Raw genomic sequence first — 20,628 nt, forward strand, 5'->3', positions numbered from 1 at the left:
GTGGAGGGAGGGAGGGAGGAAGGGAAGGAGGGATGGATAGATAGATGAATGGAGAGAGGAAAGGAGGGAGAGAGGGATAGAGGGAAGGAAGGATGGTATACAGATGGACAGACAAATGAATGGATGGATAGTTGGTTGCAGACTCCAAATTAGCCGGCTAGAGTCCCATGTGGGGATCCATGACAGAGAACATGGAAATCAAAAGTGGTCAGTTTTGTCTTCACTCCCTGTGTTGGCATCATCTAATGTTACTTTCATGTTACGATGAAGCCATGTTTTGGAAGCAGGTGGCATTACTCCTGGCCAGGTATTTTGATCCTCAACTGGCAAGGCTGCCTTCTCCTTGAAGGATGGCACATCCAACCATGACTTAGTTGCTGGAGGGAGCCCATCAGAGCAGGGATGCTGTCCTAAGCCCCCAGATAACTGCCGTTCTCTGCCAGCATCCCCTGCCCCTCCAGCATCCCCTGCGCCCTCCTAGTGGGCATCTTCCCCAACCTCATTTCTCCAAGGTCATCAGCTCCCATATATACAGCTTCCTGGAGTTATGATAACCTGCAGTTGTTGAGCAATGGGCCGTCTCATGGCTACCACAGATGCGAGCCTGTACATCACCTTTTCATCTAGCCAGGAGTGTTCTAAGGGAGTCCCCAGAGTAACGAGAGCTTGCAGTGAATCAGTTCTTCCATTTAATGAAGATGCTCACCAAGGGGAAAAAAAATCACTTCTTAGTTTTATTTATTTATTTATGTTTCTTAAAGTGGCTTGTACGGAGGTACGTGTATTCTCTGGACTCGTTCGGATAGGTGGGTCCTATTTTCCCCAGGAGCTTACTCACCTGGAAGATATGACCAGACCTCGTTCCTCTGGATCCCCAGAATGGGGTTCAGCACTGGGGGATGCGCCCCTTCTTTTTTGTTGCTTGATGACTCAGAATTGTGTGTGGGGAAGAATTTCAGACTGTTAATAGAAACCCTCTCTCTTTGTGTAAGTGTTTAATGTTTATGGAAAATCGGATTTTCTCCCCCAAAAGGATGGAGCCTTCACCATCCATGCCTTGGGAAAGCCGAGCTGCTTGCCATCTGTAGTACTAAGCCAGGTGCCATCTTTCAGGTGCTGGTGGTTACTGGAACTGGAGGCATAGGGAAGGGGAGGGAAACACCCCTGAAAGACCAGTTTTGAAGATGGTAAACATTTTCACCATTCTGCTTTTTTTTTTTTTTGCTTTTGGATCAGTGAGGGTCTATGCACAAGAAGGGCCTAGCTGGAGGTGGTTAGAGCAGAAAGCAGCTTATCGAGGTAGACATTATTATAAGGAAGAGACCATCTTAACTTTAGTTGATGCCCTGTACACACCTGCCCCACACTCTCAAACACGTGCACCCCACAGCCTCCTGAAGGCTGATGAGGGGATAAGGACTTAAAATTAGAACAGGCTTGCCTCTTTTACATCCTCGTGGCTTCTGGAATATTTGTTGGCACACTCCCACCTTTCATTCGCTTGGGTTGCTGATGCAAGGGACTTGTGCAATGGGAACTGTTTCCCCCAATCGCACTGCTTAGATCTGAGTTGGAGACCTACAGTTTCCTTAGGGCCGTCCTTTATCCTGCTCAGGCCTTTTCTTTGGCAGCTGGAGTCAGGTGCCCAGTCCAGAGCAAAAACGACCATGTGAGCATCCTACGCCCCCTGCCTTCCCTGCCTGGGTCCCTGATATCCTTGTCAAAGTCTCCCATGAACTCCGAGGCCTCCTGTGATCGGCCACCTTATGGATGATTTCCCATAGTGCTAGCCCATGAGGAGTATCTAAACTCTCCCTAATTTTCCTCCCTTCCCACCTCACCTGTCTGAAGTCCTGTTTTTCTCATAGAAGGGCACGTTTCTGATCAGTTGAACTGTGCCAGTATGATTTGTGGTTGATGTTTTACCCTGTGGTTTGACTGGGGGGCTTCTGAGAAAAAGCCTTATCCTGAAGGTGTGGTGCTAATGGGGCGACCTCAGGCACTGTGGCATGCTGGTGGCAGGAGGTGGGATGCTCTAAGGCAGAGGGGAGCCTTGGGGATCACCCCACTGAGGCCTGTGCTTCTAGGCCTGCAGCTGGCCTCTCCCCTATAGGATAAGAATCAGGCATTTGGAGCTTACAGCATCTATGAGCGGTAGTAGGGCACATCCTATGAGCCCATTCTCCAGATGGGGCTCAGCAAGGCCAAGTGACTTGCCCAAGCTTGCATAGGGCTCTCTGCACTCTCCCTGGATGTTTACAAAGAAGCAGAGTTTTCTGTGGTGGGCAGAGTTAGTGTCACGTGAAAGGAGACCACCCCAGGCCTCTCCATTCCTCTCACATAGTCAGAACATCACATGTCACCTGGGTAGCACTTCCTCCGCCTGTGGCAGAGCCAGCGTCACTGGGGGCTGGCAGGGGGGCGAGGAGGTGCCAGACACGCTTGGTACCTCCAGCTTCCTGCCCTTTCCTTCCGCAGACCTGTGAGCAAGCTGGCAGCTGGTGTTATTTTTATCTGGGGACACTGGCGTGGGAGGTATCTGTCAGTGTCATCTGGTAAACGCAGTTGAATTATCTGTTGTCCAAGGCACCCCCAAATAAGTAGTGCTAAGTGTGCTAAGCTGCTCACATTTAAAAATACAGTCAGACTGATGAAAGACAATTTGCTCATGGTGCTGACATCACAGCCTAAGCACAGAGCCCAAGCTTTATTTTTACCCTCTTGGGTTTTTGGCTCATCACACATAAGGGCTTACGCTTTATTTAAACCGTAATTCTGTGTCTATAATCCACAAGGGGGAAAGGGCCACAGTCTGCAGATTAAACACAGGGGCAGCTCATCTACACTGCGACTGGGGGTGTGCTGAGTTCGCCTGAGCTCCGTTCTGAGTCCAGTGAAGTAGCTGCTTGGCATGCAAGTGTGGCATACGCAGCCCCCAGGAGGTTTCTAAAGATGGCTTCAGGGGCGCCCCCTCATAGGCCTTACAGCAGAGCCCCTCACTGCGCTGTTTTCCAGTGTGATTCAAATACCTCTGAGTCTTGCTGTATCCTAAGAAACTGCCCTGTGCGGAGGGGCAGCAGGAGCATGCAAGGTTGTCGCTCTAGGCAGTGGTTCTCAGCTGGGGGTGGTTTTGCCCTAGCAGGCATTTGGAGATGTCTGGAGATATCATTGGTTTCCACAACTGGAGGTGAGGGTGGGGGGCTGCAACTGACATTGAGTCGGGGGAGGCCTACAATGCACAGGACACCCCCCACAAAAAAGAATAATTCGGCCCAAAATGTCCAGAATGCCAAGATCAAGCAAGCTTGCTCTGGCAGATGGCGCCTCCTCCCGCCACCCAGCGTGTGGCTTATAGGAGGTGCCTGGTCAACACGACCACAGATGGGGAAAGTGGATGGTGCCGGCCAGCGGCCCTTCGTCACATGGATCAATTTAGGAAGTGTCCATTGAGCTGTCTACCTTGTGCAAGGCCAGGTCCAAGCTGGACTTAAAGGGGCTGATGAACAACGTGTGGTGTCCATCCATCAAGACCAACCACCCAGTTATATACGTGGCCTTATTCAGTCTTCACCACCACTCGTGAGCCTGATGGGACAAGTATAATCAGCCCCATTTTGTGGATGACCAAACTGAGCCCCACTTAGGTGAATGACTTGCCCAAGGTCACATAGCCCCACAATGGCAGGTCTTCTGGTCTTTTCACTAGATCATCTCTTAATAAGGATAACACAGCCCTCTCCAATCTCAGAGCTCCCTCTTCTCTCTTGGGTCGTGTCGTATCCCATATTGATGAGGAATCATTCCTTTCTTCCATCCACTTTAATATGAGTAGAACCCCGAATAAGAACAGAATGAGCTTCCTCTCTTGGCATCCACATTTTTCCCTAAGAAACTTCCCTTTACAGCCCAATCTAGAATCATCTTGTGGTCATGTCCTCTCTGGCCTTTTACCAAGACCAAGTTCAGATCTAGCAGGGAAGTTACCTACACCTACATACTGGTATAAGGGTCAGAAGACTGCCCCACCTGTGCCTTAACAATATCTCCTTCCCAGCACTGCATTGCCTCAGAGTCCCTCATTCATTTATTCAGTTAATGCAGCCAATACTCACTGAGGGCCTACTATGTCTTAGTCGCTGGGTGTATACTGGTGAATAAAGCAGACAGAGTTCCCCTGCCCTCATGGCACTGTGGACCAGGTGGGAGAGAAAGTCACTAGGCACATCAGCCAACAGGTGTCTAATTCCAAGTTGTGGCATGTGCTGTGAAGAAGAACAAATGATACAGTGAGGGGCAGTAATGAGAGCAGAGGATCTACTTAGACAAGACAGGAGGCCTCTGGGAAGAGAAGACGAGAAGGCTGGAGCAGAGTGTCCCCAGTCCTAGTGAGAGAAGCTTAGTGGGGTGGGGGTGGGGCACCTCCATATGCATGGAGACAAGATGGATTTTTTTCCCCAACTCTTCCAGTATTTCACAGTTAGCACACCCATCATCAGAAATATCTTGAAGTCCTCCTCTCAAATCAAGTCAACAAGAGTCCCCACACTGCTGTTTTATACCCAGCTCTACTCTCTGCCAGATACACGAGGAAGGCAGAGAAGAGGAGAGAGACACCAAGAGGCTTCCATTCTAGCCAAGGACATAAAATATCTCATGAAACTTGTGCTAGCCAGAACATCAGCTCCCAGTGGAGGGCCCCTCTCCCCTGGCTCAGTCACCTGATGTCAATACCACCCACTTTTCTCCCTCCTCTCTAGAGGCACTGACACCATCACCCTTGTCCAGCTCTAACTCCCACGACACACTGGCCAAGGAGTGAGAGGTCAGACAGGCTATCCCATCACACCTGGTATGGATGTCCTTGGGCCCTGACTTGGAAAGGCCAGGGAAGCAAGGAGGGGACAAACATCCATTGAGTATCTCCCCAGCCAGGCAATTTTCATTCTCATTGTGTCTGTCCCTCTTACCCTTTCCCACATGGGGAATGCAAGACTGTGGGAGGTCTTGGGGCTTACCCAGGTCCAAGGGCTGGGTGGGAGTCAGATCATCCACGCCTGTCTGGCTTTCAAGCCCACTGTACATACTCTTGACACACCAGTGGTTTTCAAACATTTTTAGCAGCCGAGCTATTTTTTCCAAACTCGATTTTGGGCATATCCTCAACCATGTGAAATAGATCCAGCAGAGGGACTCTGCCTGGAATCGAGGTGCTCAGAGTCTGCCCACCCAATCACCCTGTCATCCACCTCCACAGGTGGCCTGAGGCTCCTTGGAACAACATGAGGGTCTGCGGCCTGGAGCTCAGGGCTCATCGAGAGGGCCTGAGTGCTTCCTTCAGGGCCACCCCCACCCCTGCCACACTGAACACAGAGCAGACATCAAATCCAGATGGGTAGGACCAACGGAATGGCGTGTTGCAATAGTGGGGCCTGTTCAGACAGAGCCTGATGCAATTCATCCATGTCTTTGCAGAAAATAACAGGCATGACAATCACTTCCACATCCCCTCCCCCCCCCACACTGTCTCCAGAGGCAGGGCAGGAGCCAGGGTCCCCATTTCACAGATGCAATTTTTGGCCTTCCCCAAGCCCACTGGACCTTGCGTCCTTCTCCTCTATCCCGGCTCCCTTTGTGTGGCCCATACATGGCTGTTGCTTAACTGTCGTTCAGTAAACATTTGGGATACAGCTTGATAAAAGATGTGTGCGCCCCCGTTACAGCTTCCCTGAGGGATAATGCCCCATAAATGTTAATGCGCTTTTGAAGACTTCATCTGTGGCCAAGTTTAAAGTCGAGGGTGGATTTGGGCTTTGGGCTGAGTCATTCTGGAATCCCCATTATAGGCCAAATCTTTTCTCGAGCATTTCAAGGGGTTTTCTCAAATTCTATAAATAGTTTAATAACGCCTGTGTAATCATCTATTTTTATCGCCAGCCTTCCAGACAGTTTCAGAAGTAATGAGGCTGCTCATTGAAAGTAGGATTTCACAAGTCTTCAGTTTCCGATTGCTTTCAGAGCGTGGCCTGTGGGCCTGGCCCTGAGAGGTGGGATCCCGGACAGCGTTTCTGCCTGGAGGAGGTGACCGAAGCGTCCTGGTAGAACTGGGTCCAGGCAGAAACTCTGGGAGCAGACTCTAGGAATCTCCAGAAAGCTGGATAAGCTGGGTTCTGGCCTCAGCTCCCACTTTCCTCCCACGGAAAACCCTGGACGAGACACTTGTCCGCTGTTTCCCTCGTTTCTCAAATTGGAGAATGTGGGCATAGTAACCCTTTCTATTTAGGGAGGGCTCTCAGCTTTTCTGGAGGGTTTTCACGTCTGTTTCATCACTGCATCACCTCGTTGACCCTGTGCCCATCAAATCATCTCTTTCCATTTTACAGATGAGGACACAGAGGCACAGACAACAATTAGCACGATAGTCACACAGTGACTTGACCAAACTATCTTGGTGTCTTTTTATTTTGCAGTCAGCTTGCTCCTGGAGAGAGCTCCCCACAGAGTGCTCTGCATAATGGGCGAGGCCTCCCTGTGCTGGGGCCAGACCCTGGTGGAGACCTGCCACCAAGCCCACGGCCGCTCTCTGGGCAGGACCACAGCCAGGCAGGGAGGAATCCCAATTCTGCAGAGCCCAGCCGGGCCCTGTCATCTGGGGGGACCTGCAGGGATGTGCAGAGCAGAGGCAGACAGCTGTCCTGTCTACAGGTGGGCCTTTTCAAACAGAACACCTGTGGGGGGAGAAAGAGCCCCCGAAGCAAAATCAGAGGCCTGGGTTCCAGCCCTACCAGCCTCAGAGGCTGGTCAGACCCCTGGACCTAGTCCTCCAGTGTGAGATGCTGTGTGGGGTAGAGCCAATAACACTTCTGGGAAATGCTTGCAAAACAAAACTGCTGTGTAATGTATGGTGGTACGATTACACCAAAATCAGGCAGGCTGCAGATGAGGCCAGGGTGCCAGCACCGGCATAGTCTACTAAGTGTCTGGCGACAGAGGGCTGCCCTAGGTCGTGGACCTCAGTGCTCCAGCCCACCTGTGCCTGGGGAGTGGTACCTGTGTCTACCTGAGGCTCAATGAGCCCTGTGACACCCTGCTTGGAGGAATTCCTGCTCATCCACCCACACTCCTATCTGTCAGACTGTCCAACCCTCTCTTCCTGCTTAGGCTGAAAGGAAAACTTGCAGCGTCTTCTGAGGGCTTTTCAAGGCCACAGCCACAGCAGATGCTGGCTCCCCCTTGCCTGAGAATGAGGCTTCACGCCTGCATAAGTGTGAGACAGAATTCCCACTGAATCAGCCCAACTTCTCAGCTTCTCCCCACTGCTCCCCAGCGCCGCTTCCCCCGCCCCCCTCCTACAGATCAGCACAGCTGAGCCTTACCTGACCTGGTTTTGCCAACCCAGAAATATTCTGGGTGCTGACACCCTGGGAAGCTTAGAAAATATCTCCAGAATGTTCGAGATTCAACTGGAAGTGGCTGATGGCAGGTCCCAGCCACAGTATGTTCCCTTTCCCTGGAGCCAAGTGCCAGGGAGAACGGTCAGTCACAGAGCATGTCTCCACTGATATTTTTTTATTAATAGTTAAAGGGCCGGCATTTGGGGTGTGAGTTTCGCATCTATTGATTAGAGCAGATTCAAGACCATCCCAATAATGTCACTCTCTCTTCATTCTTTTGGGTGGGACTCAAAGGGCGGTATTTGCCGCTAGCAAGCAGGGAATTTGACATGATGGTCAGGAGTTTCAGGCACGTGTGAAAGCCACACTGATGGTCCCAGGCCAGGGTCTGTGTTTGCAGTGGGCAGCTGTTGTCTCTGTCTGTGGTCTGCGTTTCTGTCGCAGGCCTGCCCAGCCACAGAATTGGCCGTATGTATGACATGGGTCTGGCCAATCAGGGAACCCCCATCTCCACATCCACAGTGATTGGTCTGAGGGATGGTCATGTGACAAGCAGGGCCAATCAGAATCCTTCCCTGAGAGTTGCAGGTTGGACGCTAGGAGAGAGGTGATCTGTCTTCCTTTGGCTCAGGAGCCATTATGATACATCCTAAGAGCTACACAGCCATCTTTGCCATCACAAAGGGAGACCCTGGCAGGAGAGAAAGTGAGGGACATGCACAAAGCCAAGACAAGCTGAGGCAGGAGCAGGGAGGACTAGCACCATTGTTTGAGCCCTGTGGACTGGCAGTGTCCTTGGACCACCCACCCAACCCCCTCACCCTCAATACCCCCCTGTCCCCAGCCCATGTAAGCTAGTTCAGGCCCTGTATGCTTAAGCTAGTTTGAGAGGGTTTCTGTCACTCGCAGCCGAGAACGCTATCTAATAGTGTCTGGGGGCAGAGCAGAAGGAAGCAGTGGAGTCACCAGGGCTTTGGCATCATGTGGGCAGGTGTCCAGGCCATGGGCCAGGGAGGTCAGGGATGCTCAGGGAAACATCCAGTGGGAAGAATATGCCCACAGGCAGGGAGCATGCAGGGCCCAGTGGACATCAGAACTCAAGGCAGGCAACCAGTCCCAGGGTGGAGGCTGCAGCCTTGTGCTCACACTGGCCCCTGGGGCACCTTCTCCCTCCAGACAAGATGGGGAGCTGGAGCAGACTATTGCCAGAGCTGAAGTGACCTGCAGGACTGAGCCAAGACTGGCAGCTGTGGCCACGATGTGGCTGTGATGGCCAGCTGTGAGTGCAGCCTGGTGGGCACGCCCCTTGGCTGGGGCTGCACACAGCCCGCCAGAAGGAGAGGGGTGGCCAGGTCTGGAGCTGGCTTTGGTGGACAGAATGACTCAGGATACAACGACCAGGAGGTCTCTCTGCCACTTGTTAAACACCTACTGTGCGCCAGATACATTGCACATGTCACTCCTTGAAGCCAAGGAGGTCTGTCTGACCCGGTCAGAGTGACGCCAAGATCTGGGTAATCCTTCCGTGATGCTGCCCCGAGTGGATGGCTGAGAGGCAGGGCCCACAGACTGCTGCCCAAGAAGGACCGCCCAAGACACAGATGCTGACCAGAGAGCCCTTTCTCCCGTCTCCTCCTCTCCTGACTCCAGGCTTTGCTGGAAGCACGCCCACCTAGCCTCAGCCCACCCTTCTTTCCGACTCTGCGCAGCCTGCAGTCCTGATCCCTGGCTCCCAGCCCCATTCCGTCCTCCTGCCCAGGGCCCGAGGATCTATTATTCCATCACAGAGAGGGGGGCCTGGTGTCGCTCTGATCAGTTCTTTTCGGTCCTAAGTCACAGAAACCAACTTGAAGTGGCTTAACATCCCTGAATCCTTTTTCGTGAGGATTCAGAGGTGTCTCATGGAGCCCAAAGGCCCCAGGAAAGAAAGGAAATGGCACCTTCAGGGTTCTCTCTCCGTCCAAGGGAGATTGATCTTCTGTAGTGTCTCCAGGTTCCCCTCCACAGACCAGCTCTAGGCTTGGGAATTGCCCTGCCTCTGCAGCCAGGTGCCAAGAAAGGACCACACTACCTTCTTTGAGGTGGAGGCTCCTGTCCTGAAGTTCCCCCAGATGATAATAACTGAGTGGGGCAGGAACTTGCCAGGAATTACCCAGGGCCAATTCCTAGGCACTGGGGGTGGGCAAGCAGGCCCTGGTCTGGGTAATAGGTACAGAGGAATGAGGGGAAATGGAGGAGGAAAGCCTGCAGTGGGCTTCACATGGCCGTGGCAAGCAGCACTGAGAGGACAGTCTGAATGAAGGGGAGGCTCAAGGCTGGGAAGAGCGAGACAGAACTCACAGATGACCCTGTCACAAGGGGTGACTCTGCAGAATGGCATGGCCTTACTTGATGCAACCTTCAAAAGGGAAAAAAGTCCCAAATAAACAAAGGAACCTCACTCTATGATAAAAATATTACCCACAAGAGTGAAACGAATGCTACGAGACAGCGCTGGAGCAGGGACAAGGGCTGGCACAGAGTAGGGGGAGCAATATACCTGGGGAGTGAATTGCCAGCCACAAAAGAGAGAAAAGGTGAATCGGGCAAACATACTCTCTGCTCTCCGGTCTTGGATTAAGAAAAGAATGGTGCAGCCTGTCCCCCTTGAACAGGCTGACCTCTTAGAAATGTCTCATCACTTATGGTGGAATGTTTACCCATCCAGGCCACACATGTTCACTGAGCACCCACTATGACCCAGGTACTATTCTAGGGGACATGGTGATGGATAAGACACACAAGATCCCTGACTTGGTGAAACTTTCTTTCTAGAAAAGGATCAGATCAGCAACAAAAATAGGACCTGATACAGGAGATAAGAGCTAGGAGAAAAATACAGCGGGGTCTGGCTGACGGGCCCTGGGGCTACTATTTTAGAGAGGCAGTTAGGGGAGGACTTCCTGAGGAGCTGACATTGGAGCAGAAACCTGAAGGGAGTAGAAGTTTGAGCTGAATAAAAAATAGAGCACCTTCTATTTGAAAATGACTTTCCCCTTTCCAATATAAAGAATTCTGTCAAATACTCTTTTTAAGCCCTGCAACCAATGGCCTGGGAGAAGGACTGGGACCAAATCATTGCTGCTGGGCTGTCACCAGCTCCCCAGTACCCATCCCTCCCACGTCTCATCCCAACTTCTCCAGGAAAAAGAAACTTCCTGCCAGCAGTAAATAAAAGTGCACTTTCTCCTCCCCACTGGGGAGATGGCAGCAGCCGCCTCCTCTCTGCACAGAGACAACCCAGAGTCACCGGGGATGGATAGCGTGGATGGGCAAATTTCCCCTGGTCATTTGTTTTAAAAGATGGAGAAGGAAATGATGGTGAGTTTGCAGGGACTGGTGGGCCTGCCCATCTGCTTCAGGAAGTTTCAGAACACACTGTGATCCTTGTGTCTTTCCCCCTCCCTTCTCTCAGGGCAGCATCTCCCTGCTACGGCTGCCGGCCGCCAGGGCGGGGGTGTTTTCCTCCTTTGCCTGTATGCAGCTGTTTTTGGCTTGACCACAGGATTCTATCATGCCAGAGTTCATGTGGTTATCCAGAGCGGGGAAGAATTTCCCAGAATGCCTTGAGAAACCTGAGACACTGAATGGCTTTCAGGGCTTATTGATGTGGCCGGTGCAGGAAATAGCAGTACGTCAATAAATAGTTTTAGGCAGGAAACGGGGCTTAAATGGTAGCCTTAAAGTTTGGGGAAAGGCACTAGGGGTTGCTGGGAGGGAGCCTGCCAGTCAGATGAGAACCTGGAGCCAAATACCAGACTTTGAAATGGCTGCCACCAATCTGAGGCCCCTGGCTGGTTCTGGATGCAAGAGGCTGTGGTTGAAGGCAGAGCCAGGGACCCAGGGGATGGCTGGTTTTAGTTGGCAGAAAAGAGCTCCTTGTTCCAGAGGAAATGCTGGCAACCTACCACATATGTGCCCAGAGGAGACACCGAGGCTGGTTTTTGGTGCCCTCTGGGCTGGGCATGTTCACAACCCATTTCCCCACCCTTCCAGTGAGAATCACCACGAGCTGGCAGATCACTCCACGAGTTCCACTGTCCTAATCAAAAAAGTCAAGTTTTGGGTTACAACCTGCCAATTTCTTTTTAAGGGACTGTTTTTCTGATTATGAAAAGAAACATTCACAGAAAAGTAAAGAAACTCAGAAAATAATAAAAAGTTAAAAAATAAAGGTCATCATAATTCCATTATTGAGAAACAACCACTGTTAACCCTTTGGATGTTTCTCATCTTTTTCCTTTTTTAAAAACAAATTTATTCATGGGTGAGATTATATAGTACATGCAATTTTGATTTTGCTTTTTTCACTTAGCATTAGATAGCCATTTTCCTGTGCTATTATAAACTTTTCATAAACATGATTTTTAATGGGTGCATGAATCATCATTTACTTAATCATTACCCTATTGTTGGAAGCTTAAGTTATTGAATTTTTGCATGCATTAAGCTTATTTTTCCTGTTATTTTTAATTATTTCCTTATGATAATTATCCAGAAGTGCAATTACTGAGTCAAACAATAAGAACCCTTTGAAGGCTTCTTTTAAGATTTTTCAGGAGAGTGACACCAATTTACACTGCCTGTACAAGAGTGCCTGTCTCACTGCATCCTCACCAGCATTGACAATTATCAGTTTTTAAGCTTTGCTAATATTAGTAGGTGGAAAAAAAAAATGGTATTTTCATTAATTTCATTGCTACTAAGATTTAATTACTTTGTTTTCATATATTTATCAGCAATTTATGTTTTGACACATGAATTATCTTTTAATGCCCTTTGCCCATTTGTCCATGAGGGATTTAGTGTTTTTATTACAAATTTGAACAAGTTATTTATACATTAAGACCATTACCCTTTGTCACATTCATTGAAGATATTTTTCCCAGCATTTCAGTTGCCTTCTAAGTATGTTTATAATATTCTGATGCATTCCTCTGCTGTGTTAATGTAGAAAGCCCTTCTCCATCCAGACATTGGATGAATACTCAATTTAATTTTCTTTAAGTTCTTATAGTTTGTCTTTTTTTTTTTTTTTTTTTTTTCAACATTTACCTCTTTATTCCATCTGGAATTCATCTTAGGACTCAGTGTGAAGGGAGACTCTAAATTATCCCCCGACACACACACTTAGACAGCTGTCCCTGCATCGTTGCTTGAGTGAATAATGCTTCCTTAGCCACTGATTTGTGGTCCTCTGGGGACCATGTGATAAACTCTTATGGATGCCAAATTTGTTTCTAAGCTGTCTGATCTACCTATCCATTCTTATGTCAGTTCCACGCCCATTTAATTCTTAAAGCTTTAGGATAGGTGAAAAGTAACATACAAATTTACAAAAATCTACAATTTTGTTTGATTTTAGCTGTTTCCCCTGTTATTCTTCCAAATTGCTTTTAGGATCATTTTTTTCAAGTCTCCGTACCCCCTTTCCCTCCAAAAAGTTCCCATTGGAAAACCAAATACATATTGGTGTTAAATCTGTGAATTATTTCAAGAATTACCATCTTTACAATGCTGTCTCCCCATTAGGAATATTATATTTCTTCACTTGTTTACGACTTTCTCTTAATCTCTCGGTTCAGTTTTGCAATTTCTTCATAGAAATCTTGCACATTTCTTAATGATGTCATGTAAGAATTTTTCTTGCTTTATTAAATGAGCTTTTGTACATTAAAATATCTCACTGGTTAATCCTGTCCTAAAAATGCTGTTGATTTTTGTATATTAAGTTTCCATCTAAATACTCTTATTATTAGTTACTAAACTCTCTTGTTAATTCTAATCTTTATTAGAGAGTTCTCTTGGGTTTTTCGTATATATAACATATCAAATCATTTCATCTCTTTCCTTCCACGGGTCATGGATGTTTCTGCTGTTTTTCAATCAAGCCTATAGATGTAATATATTACATTTATAGATTTCCCGATACTAAATCATCCTTGCCTTTCTAGGATATAATCTTCTTGGTTATAATGGATCTATTTGTTATATTTCATTTAGGACTTGCACATGTATTCACATTAGAGAGATTGGCCTATAGACTTCCTTATTTGTAATTTACTATCATTATGAGATTTTGGTAATAGGGAACTGAAAAAGCCTATCGTTTTCTATATTCTTGATTGGTTTACATAGCAGAGCAGTTACCTAATTTTTTGAAAGTTTGAATCAACTTACTTATAAAAGTCATAAATTTAGAGACCTCCTTATAATAGGTAAGTCTTTCAGAACTTTGCATTTTATGATTTTTAGATTTTTCTGGCTTTTTGTTTTTTTTAGTAAAGTTTGGTGGTATTTACTTTCTAAAAAGTCATCTATTTCATTATTTTTTTCCAAAATCATCAGCATAGAGTTGTAAATAGTTTTGTTTTTTTTTTTTTAAAGATTTTATTTATTTTATTTTTTCCCCCCAAAGCCCCAGTGGATAGTTGTATGTCATAGCTGCACATCCTTCTAGTTGCTGTATGTGGGACTCGGCCTCAGGATGAACGGAGAAGCGGTGCCTCGATGCCGAGCACCCGGGATCCGAACCCGGGCCACCAGCATCGCAGTGCGCGCACTTAACCACCAAGCCACAGGGCCGGCCCTGTAAATAGTTTTTATAATGCTTTTTTATCTACTCCGTATCTATTTTCATACATTATTCATATTTCTAATTTTATTTCTGTTTCTTCTTTCTTGATTTTATATATAATTTTCTTTCTCTATTTTTTAAGTAATTAATTTCTGGCTTTATCTGTGTTATATCCTTTCATATACTTCCTTAGTTGGTGGTGGTTTTTTAATTTTTTGAGTTGGCTGTATAGATTAACACTTCGATAGAAGTACGTATAATGTGATCCACATATGTAATTTTAAATTCAATAATATATTTTACTTTACCCAGTATATCCAAAATTTCAACATGTAATCAATATTTTTAAAATATGAGACATTTTACATTCTTTTTTTCCTGCTAAGTCTTCAGAAACTGGTGTCTCTTTTTACACTGACAGCATCTCAGGTTGTATAAGCCACATTGCAACCACTCACTTGTCTCATGTGGCTCGTGGCTACCACACTGGACAGCACAAGTTTAGAGGATATATTTGCTTTCTTTTTTTAATAGCCAAAATACTTAAGACTATAAATTTACCTTTCATTGTAGCTTTGACCACATCCCACAAGTTCTTATAGCTCTTTATTTCCTATTATTGTATATTTGATTACATCTTTATTCCATCTTTCTTTAGGAGAATATCTTTTAAACATCCAAGTATTTGGCTGTTTGTTTAATTTTCTTCATTCTCAGTCGAAGTATCTAACTTATAGAATTTCTGTGTTTTCAGATTTATAGTGGAATCACAGCTTACAAGGCTTGTTTTCATTTAGGCTTATTAATTATGTTATTTAAATCATCTAAGTAATTTATTTTGTTAATCAGCCATAAAATACTAGTGGTTTCATTTCCCATCACTATTCTTTCTTTCTATTTTTTTCTTATATTTCAATAGCTTTTGTTTTATGTATTTTGAGTATGCTATACAGTATATAATGTTTTATATATATTATGGATTGTGTCTTTTATCTATGTAAATAACCTTTTTATTTTATATAATGATTGTTATCTTGAAAACTACTTTGATTTTACTAGTGTTTTAATTTTATTTTCTTTTGCCCAAAATTATTTTTACCTATCCATTTATTTTATATCTCCTATTTTCAGTTCTGCTAGTGGTTACTAGTGTTTTCTTTTAACATTTTTTGTGTGTGTGTGAGGAAGATCAGCCCTGAGCTACATCCATGCCAACCCTCCTCATTTTGCTGAGGAAGACCGGCCCTGGCCTAACATCTGTGCCCATCTTCTTCCACTTTATATGGGATGCCGCCACAGCATAGCCTGACAAGCAGTGCATTGGTGCGCACCCAGGATCCAAACCCAGGGCTGCCAGCAGCAGAGCACACGCACTTAAACACTGCACCACGGGGCCAGCCCTCTTTTAACATTTTTAAAGGCAATCCTTAACTTCTATTTCTCTATTTACCAGACTTAAAAAGAAGCAATATGGGCCGGCCCGGTGGCACAGTGGTTAAGTGTGTGCACTCCTCCTCGGTGGCCTGGTTTCACAGGTTCAGATCCCGAGCATGCACCGATGCACCACTTGTCAAGCCATGCTGTGGTGGCGTCCCATATAAAGTAGAGGAAAATGGGCACAGCTGTTAGCTCAGGGCCAGTCTTCCCCAGCAAAAAGAGGAAGGTTGGCATCAGATGTTAACTCAGGGCAGTCTTCCTCACAAAAAAAAAAAAGAAGAAGCAATAACCTGTGAATCTCTATGGTCTAAATTATGAAATTTTGTGTGCTTTACGATCTTCTGTCCCTCTCCCACCAGTATTTATCAGTCCTTAGTAATTTAATCTTGGATTATTAAATCACTACTACTATGAAATGCTTATTCAAATTACATTTAATAATTAGATATCTCTTCTTTCAAGGGTTATTTCCAGCTTCTGACTCAATCTTTTTTTTTTTTCCTGAGGAAGATTTGCCTGAGCTAACATCCATTGCCAATCTTCCTCTTTATGTATGTGAGCTGCTGCCACAGGATGGCCACTAACAGATGAGTGGTGTAGGTCCATGCCCAGGAATTGAACCCTGGCCACAAAAGCGGAGTGTGCCAAACTTAACCGCTAGGCAACCAGGCCTGGCCCCTGACTCAATCTTATAACCAAAATTATAATTACTTATTTTGACTTCACTTCGTAAGTCTACCTAGTTTCAGTTTTCGCTTCCGGTCCTTCTATACCATGATTTCCTCAGAGTAGAGTAATAAATTTTGTTGGCTGGAGCACGCATTTGAGAAAGTTTTTAATTTTTTAAATTATTTTTGAATTGTGGTTAAAAAAAAAACACATAACATAAAATTTACCATCTCAAACATTTCTAAGTGTATAGTTCAGTCATGTTAAGTATAGTCACACTGTTATGCAATCAGTCTCCAAAATTTTTTCATCTGGCAAAACAGAAACTATAACCCATTAATCAACTCCCCTTTGCCCCCTCTCCCCAGCCTCTGGCAACCATGATTCTGCTTTCTGTCTCTATGAATTTGACTACCCTAGGTACCTATATAAGTGGAATCATACAGTATTTGTCCTTTTGTGACTGGCTTATTTCACTCAGCATAATGTCCTCATGGTTAATGCTGTGGCAGGTGTCAGAAAAGCCTTCCTTTTTAAGACTGGATAATACTCCGTTGTATGCATACACCACATTTTGTTTATCCATTCTTCCGTCAGTGGACACTTGAGTTGCTTCCACCTTTTGGTTATTATGAATAGTGCTGCTATGAATACAGATGTGCAAATATCTCTTCAAGATGCTGCTTTCAATTCTTTTGGATATATACCCAGAAATAGAATTATTGGCTCATATTGGTAATTCTATTTTTAATTTTTTATTTTATTTTATTTTATTTGTGAGGAAGATCAGCCCTGAACTAACATCCATGCTAATCCTCCTCTTTTTGCTGAGGAAGACCGGCTCTGAGCTAACATCTATTGCCAATCCTCCTTTTTTTTTCCCCCAAAGCCCCAGTAGATAGCTGTATGTCATAGTTGCACATCCTTCTACTTGCTATATGTGGGACACAGCCTCAGCATGGCCAGAGAAGCGGTGCGTCGGTGCGCACCAGGGGTCCGAACCTGGGCCACCAGCAGCGGAGCGCACACACTTAACCGCTAAGCCGTGGGGCCGGCCCTCTATTTTTAATTTTTTGAGGGATCACCGTGCCATTTTTCATAGCCACTGCACCATTTAATTCAAGATAAGCATGTAGATGAGATTATTTTTAATTATCTCCGATTCATTGTGTATTTTATTATTTATTTATTTATTTATTTATTTTGGTGAGGAAGATTGGCCGTGAGCTAACATCTGTTGCCAATCTTTCTCTTTTTGCTGAGGAAGATTGGTTCTGAGCTAACATCTGTGCCCATCTTCCTCTATTTTATGTGTGGGATGCTGCCACAGCATGGCTTGATGAGCGGTGCATCAGTCCGCGCCCAGGATTCGATCCTGCGAACCCCAGGCCGCTGAAGCGGAGCTCGCGAACTTAACCACTACGCCACCAGGCTGGCCCCTAGATGAGATTTTTTTAAAAACATTTGCTTGTGTAGAATGTCTTTATCTTGCTTTCACTCATAGCTGGGTGTGTTCTTTTCACCTCAAATATATGAAGATGTTGCCTCAATGTCTCCGAATTTTAACATCAAATATAGAAGTATAATGCCAATCATATTTTTGTTCCTTTGTAAGAAACCTAGCTTTTTTTTTTCCTTCTTAGCTGTTTTTAGAATTTTTCCTTTTTCTTGAAATTAAAAAAGAAAATTTTCCTGCTAAGTATAGGTAGTGGGGGTCTGGAACATGGTGAACCCTTTTACCTGAAGAGTTAGCTCTTTTTTGTTTGTTTGTTTGTTTGTTTGTTTTGTTTTCAACTTAGTTTTTCTCTCTGTTCTCTTTTTGAAAACCTCTATAATTCACAGGTTAGATGTCCACTCTGTCTTCTTTATCATTTTCCTTCCTTTTTTTTTCCATCTATTTATCTTTGTCTTCAGCTTTATAGTCATGGAAGGGCTTACGTTCATTCAAGTTCTAGTATTGGGTGACCTTGATCAAGGCTTTTCATCTCTTTATGCCTCAGTTTCCTCCATTATAAAATGAGAACGATGATGCCTGCCCCTGCTCTGATCACAAGTTAATGAGGGTAGAACCACCGAAAGATTCCTGACTTCAAGACCAGCAGTACAGGGCCCTTTGCAGGCTCTGGGGTGACAGGCAAACTCATTCATTCATTCACAGGTACCCAGAACACCACAGGGCAGCCCCTATGGGGGCTGCCTGCTCTAGGCTCTGTACTAAGGAGAAGATACAAAGCCATCGAAGGTGCTGGGTACCCACTACTTTTGAAGTCCCTGGCTAAACCCAGGAGACTCTTTGAGGGACCCTGCCCTGGCTCAGACTCCAGGATGGGAGACAAACAACAGGACCCCATGTACTGGCAAACCACAGTTGTACACAGGTAGACATTTCAGTGGGAAATGAGTGGACAGGCAGGAGGCCTGAGGGGTTGGCATGAGACCCATGAGATCTATGGGCATGAGTAGACTTCCAGGGGACAGTCTGGACAAATGGCGTAGTGGAAAGTTCAGACTGGGAGAGTGATTTAAAAACACCATTAAAAGGGTGGGGGAGCTTGGTCTCCAGTTGGGTTCAAATTTCAGCTCTGCCATTGCCACATAGCCATGGGCAAGTTGGGGAACTTCTCTAACCTCGGATTCACCATCTATACAGAGGGACAATAATAGGACCTGCCTCATAGGCTCAGTGTGATGATTAAATGAGATGTTACCATTAAGATGCTTGGTCCAGCGTCTGGTCCACAGATAGTAGCTGTTGCTGCTGCTGCTGTTTTACATACACATACACACGCACACACTTCAAGCGGATGAAACTGCGAGTTATAAGCTGTGACCCAGGCTCATCAGAAGCTGGAACTGGAGGGACTTCTCTTAGAGGTCTTCTCCTCCAGCCCCTAATTTGCCAGCTGAGGAGGCTGAGGTCCCGTCTGCCCTTTTAGATTTCTAGATGCCACTTTCATCAGACACAAGGGACAGACATTAACCAAGTCATCTCTGAGGACCTTCCACCTCTGGAGATTCTGAGATTCTGGCATTGAGGAAGATGCTCAACCAAAATAAGCAGGGGGAGGGGTACTGGCCTGTGGGAATGGCCTGGGTCATGTTCTACAACCTGTTCCCTCCCAGACCCAGAATCTTAGTGTTATCTTTGAGTTTTCCTTTTCCGTCACCCCTATAACCCACCACTTAGCAAGTACTCTTTACCTTGTCTCTTGTCCCTTGTACCAATTCTGTATCAGTCAGCTATTGCTGCTTAACAAACATCCATAGAAACCTCAGTGACACACAACAATAAGCATGTATTTAGATTTTGTGTGTACAACTTGGCTGGGGGGTGAACTGGTCTAGGCTAGACTTGGGTGGGGCCTTGCTCCACACTTCTCTTACCACCCCACTGGGACCATTGGGCCTACCCAGAAATGGTCTTCTCATGATGATGGAAGAAGCATAAGAGAGTAAGCATAAATACTTAAGGCCTCTTAAGGCCTAGGATCAGAACCAGCACCCTGTCACTTCTGCCTCATTCTGTTGGCCAAAGCAAGTCATCTGGCCAAACCCAAAGACAAGGGGTAGGGGAAATATATTTCTGATCATCATCTAACCTACCAAAAATTCTTATTGTTCAGTTGCCAGAGATTTCAGGTTTTTATTTCATTCTGCCTGGACTTCTATAGTATCCTCCTGCTTGGTCTCCACACCTCAGCCATATTAACCTTCTAAAGAACACTGGTATGACCATGGCATTTCATGACCCACCCAAAGCCTTCCCTCCGACTGTCACACAACACCCAGCTCCTTGGCTGTTTTCTGTTGTCCATACTCTAGCCCCACCTTTCTTTCCCAGCCCTGCTTCCTGTTTCTCCTCTCGACTCCACTGATGCTGGACCCGGGCTGGGTTATACCTTCCTGTTCCCCAAACACCCAAGTGCCTTCCCTGTGCCTTCCCCTTTGTTGTCATTCTTTCCCCCTGAAATATCCGATATTCCCATGTCCGAATCCTAGCTCTTTCAAGGCCCTGATTTCCAGTTGAAAGTAATAACTCCTACCTCTGAGCTCCCAAAGTCCCTTCATCTGGACCCTTCCAATGGCTTTGAATACCTTCTCCCTTGTATCGTAGTTATGAGTGAACATGTCTTATCCTGGCTCCTAGTGCAGTGCCTGGCACATAGTGAGGCAATAATATTTTTGAGGATGAATGAATCAATGAATGAATACCTCTAATTTTCCTACTATCCTCTAGGCCCCTTGCGGTCAAGGGCTGTAGTTGTGTGTCTGCCCCAGTGCTGGGTCCAAGATGGACCTCAGTCGCCCATTGCCGACATGTACGGGGCAATGTTCTGGTTACCCACCCTGATGTGGAGGGCATGATTTGAGGGTTAGCAGAGGGAGATAGTTTAGCCACAGGGAGTTGAATGGGGACCCTGATGACTCTAGGAAAGGTTTCATCTCCTCCTTCATCTCATTCCCCCCACCTCAGTATTGGGGTCAGTGAAGCAAGGCTGAGCGGTTCCCAATCAG

General features: G+C 46.2%; 1 protein-coding gene across 2 annotated transcripts in view; it reads left to right on the plus strand.

The window, feature by feature from the left end:
* Positions 1 to 20,628, plus strand: part of CTIF (cap binding complex dependent translation initiation factor) — a 289,119-nt gene that overhangs the window by 226,358 nt on the left and 42,133 nt on the right. The gene's annotated exons all lie outside the window — the stretch shown is intronic.

This window comes from Ceratotherium simum, chromosome 14 (genome assembly GCF_057802395.1).
Source record: "Ceratotherium simum simum isolate JZ-2026a chromosome 14, ASM5780239v1, whole genome shotgun sequence".
Taxonomy (NCBI): domain Eukaryota; kingdom Metazoa; phylum Chordata; class Mammalia; order Perissodactyla; family Rhinocerotidae; genus Ceratotherium; species Ceratotherium simum.